At 46.2% G+C, this 3,964-nt stretch overlaps 1 long non-coding RNA gene across 1 annotated transcript; it reads left to right on the forward strand.

The window, feature by feature from the left end:
• Positions 1–1,260: 1,260 nt before the first annotated feature.
• Positions 1,261–2,774, forward strand: LOC132245796 (uncharacterized). The gene is made up of 2 exons (XR_009457505.1): positions 1,261–1,321; positions 2,183–2,774. It is a non-coding gene; the product is annotated as an uncharacterized LOC132245796 (long non-coding RNA).
• The last annotated feature ends 1,190 nt before the right edge of the window (positions 2,775–3,964 follow it).

Genomic DNA, 3,964 nt, shown 5'->3' on the forward strand with positions numbered 1-3,964 from the left:
TTTGGACTAGCATGATATTTCCTTTCGCAAGGGATCCACTTCCCAAGGTCTTACTTTCGTCTGCTTTGACCCCCGCTCTGAGGTTTCACTGTCCTCATGAAGAGGGAAACTAGAGCCCAGCCTCACACTATCACACCACTGCTCTACCCACTCGGTTACTGGACAACATGGGGAGAAATGGGAAGGGGATGGGGAGAGGGAGGGAGTGGATCACAAGTGAACAGGGGGAATCAGGAACTGAACTCCTGAGACAGAGGGAGGTTTGAGCACACACCTCCATGGCTTTGTATAAGTGGCCTCTAAGCCCAGACCCTGCACATGTTCTCCATACTGAGCATCTGGGCACCATGCGCCACCTCGGGGAGGGGCACAGCTCTGTGGCAGGAGAGCCAGAAATCCTCCTTGCACCCACCCCGAGTACCACTCTCATCCCCTTCCTCTGCCCGAGCTGCTGCTCTGCTTTCTGCTCCCTGCTCGTAGAAGCTAGAGTCATAGCACACGAGGGCTGGAAGGGACCACAAGAGACATGAAGAGCCGTCAGAGACTGAAAGGCAAAGGACGCAAGACTCTAGTGGACATGGGCTCGGGATAGGGAAGCACTCTCTCTGTCTCTATGTATTTTTGGGGGGATTGCATTTATAGCTTTAAATGTCAGGTCTCTTATTCTATTAATTGGGTTAATTAATTAAATGCCACTATAAACATTGCAAAACAAAAAGGAAGCTACAATAATGTCCAACACACTAGGAAGACTAGTTATAATATCAGTGAAAGAGTTGGTGTAGATGAAGAATGAGATTGAGAAGCAGGTACTCCTACTGCTATATCACATCTCCAGCATTGTCTCCCTGGGTGCCCCGCTGCAGTGCACCCAGGCTTCCCCATCTCTACATAGCATGCCTGGAGGAGTTGGCATTTTCCATAAGTAAACGCCCTTCCACTGACTCAGTAATATGGGTTGTCCTTTGGGAAATCATTTTCTATCTCTGGTATTCACATTGCGACATGCCATGGAAGGCTTCAGTGACACAACAGACCTTTATGTGTCTGCCTCACTCCCGGTCTATTGTTTGGATTCATTTGCGGTGAATCAGGTAGGACAAGAAAGCATTAGAGTATAAAAATGTATCAAACAGTAATTACAACAAGACTGATACAACCTATGCACAGGGATCTCGGCATGTCAGGAACGAAGTCCGCATTGCTGACAGACACCTCACTTCCCGCAGAATGGCTCCACACCATATAAAAGCTCTCCCATCCCAGTCCTCCTCATTCAACTCATCGTCTCTCTCCGCATTTCTGCTTCCTGCTGAACGGGGTAAGTGTGAGAAAACTCTTTCTCCTTAGGATTCAAAGCAGCTTTCTTAGAGTATCTTTTAGAGAAAAAGGAATGAAAAATATCAGTGGGTTTTAAAGAGGAGCTTTGCCTGAGCCCAAGCTGTGCCTGCCTGGCTGGTAACACCGAAGACCTGCCCAGGATGCACTGACAATGGGGGGAATATTGTATAAAAGGCACAGAGCTGAAGGATGGTAAAAGAAGTCACTTTAGGGTAACGGGGAAAAAAATACTTAAAGTCCTCTCTGGCAACATGCTGGGAGAAGATACAGTGTCTTCGGAGTATTTCTTACCTCTCTGAAACCAGGTACATCTAGCAGGAAACAGCCACAGTAGCTGAGAGACTTTCCCCTTAGGGTTCAGAGCAGCAGCTTTCTTAGAGCATCTTTTCGAGAACAGGGTATACAACATATCAGTGGGTGTTAAAGAGGAGCTTTGCCTTAGCCCAAGTCGTGGCTGCCTGGCTGGTAACACCAAAGACTTGCGCAGGTTGCACTGACAATGTGGGGAGTATTCAACCAAAGGGACAAAGTTGATGGATGGTAAAAGAAGTCACTGGGCAGATGGAAAAAAAAGTTCCTAAAGTCCTTTCTGGTGACATGCTGGGAGAACACACAGTGTCATTAGAGTATTTCTGAACTCTCTGAAACCAGGTGCATCCAGCTGGAAACAGCCACAATAGCTGAGAGACCATAGTCTAAACCCAGAAATACCAGACAGAGCAGAAATCAGTTGTGTGGGATGATGTCCAAACCAGCTTAGAAGTTCAGAGGAAAACAGTCTGCTCAGGGCCCCTCAGAAACAGTCCTGGGGTCCCTCTCATCTACTCTCTCTTTCTTGCAGCTTTGCCTACACAACACAAAGATGTGCTCTCGCAGATCTTGCCACGACCATGGATCCTCATCCCATGGATGCCACGGACATGAATCATCCTGCCACGGCTCTAGCTCATCCATTCCCTGCGTCATCGAGAAACCTGTGCCCGTCTGTCCCGTGCAGCCCTGCTGCCCCCCTGTGCAGCAATGCTGCCCACCCGTGCAAAAGTGCTGCCCACCTGTGAAGTGCTGTCAGCAGAGCAAGCAGTGCTGCAAGTTCCCTCCACAGTGCCCCAAGTAACAGCCACAGCGATGAGGAGGATGCCAAGACCTGCCCACTCCATTCATCTCCTTGGGATGGTGGATTACCTGCTGAAAGCCTCTTCTGTCTGCATTCACCACCTGTCATTTGTGTTCTCTTCTTCCATTTATGTTCATCACTAAATGCCTGTAACATGCTGGGCAGTTTCATCCCTGCATGGAGTGATATATTCTTATAAGACATGTTGTGTGGACTTCTGTTTGCTGTGCGTGTATCAGAGTCTTTCTCCTACCTCATTTCCTTTTTCAGTCTCAATTTTGAGATGCAAATACAGTAAAGCTGCTCATTCCTGAAAGCATCACGCTCTGGGGAATTATTTACTTTTGACTCTGGTTGTTTCTGTCATCTTTCTCAGTCAGTGTGTCCTTAGACTCTAGAGTTTAATTCACGGAATAAGTATCTGAGAATAATATAATCCCACTATAATCAGGGAAAACCTTGGCTTTGGGTCAGTGGCATCAGTTAACAATGTTATAAATCCTCCCTCTGCTTGTGGGAGATGAGAAGGATCTTCGTGCCTCGAAATGTGCCAATAGGGGCCTGCTAAGATGGCCCCAAATGCCTTTCTCCTTTGGCTCCAATTCTTCTTTTTAACAGCACTTGAACACCAAGGTACTGCACAAACCCCATCTCACTGCCTTTTCTTTCGCACCTACAGACCTTCATCTCCCTGCAGCTCATCAACCAGGGAAATAATTCTTCATAGTTCTCCCCACCCCAGCTTCTCCCAGTTATGTAAGCAAATTGTACGATGCTTGCAATATGGATGGTGCTGAGCACAAAAAAAGCTCATCCCAGGTCATGCTCAACAAACCAGTGCATTTCAAATCCAAATACTAACCACTGGGTAGCAGCCACCTGCTCATAATGCCAGAAGTGACTCCTCTTTTTTGGTAACTGGGAGCGGAGCACAAAATTAATTCCTAAATGCACTGCAGTCACTAGGCCCAGGTTTTCCTTCTTTGACACCAGTATTGAAGCCTTAGAAGCTGACCATCAGAAATTGACCCCCCCTCCCCATTGTGTGCATTTCTTTTCCTGCTCAGTATTGGCAGAGACCTAGCACACTCATTGTATGGGGGTGGCAGGGCTCAGAGCAAGCCAGGAAGCTGAAGTGGCTTTCTGTAGGAGAAACCTAGAAACCACATCTACATATCAATTAAGCTCAGTGTCACTAAAGAAAAGAAAAGAACTAAAATATCCACTGCAAAGATTGTAAATATATCCTGTGTTAAACTAAGTCACTGTCCTCAGTTGCTTTTGATCCTCAGTACCTGACATGGCATTTTAATATATTTCTCCCAGTGCACTTTCATATTTCATCTGTCTCGTCTTTATGAATGCATTTTGTATTTTATATTTTTTACTTTTAAATTATTAAGGGGTGTACTTCCTGCAGAATGAAGTTACACCTGGGACCATTGTTAAAACTGCATTGTAACTGTAATTGTAATTGTAATTGTGAAGTGGTATAATCTGCTGAGTGAA

Source organism: Alligator mississippiensis, chromosome 15 (genome assembly GCF_030867095.1).
Source record: "Alligator mississippiensis isolate rAllMis1 chromosome 15, rAllMis1, whole genome shotgun sequence".
Lineage (NCBI taxonomy): Eukaryota > Metazoa > Chordata > Crocodylia > Alligatoridae > Alligator > Alligator mississippiensis.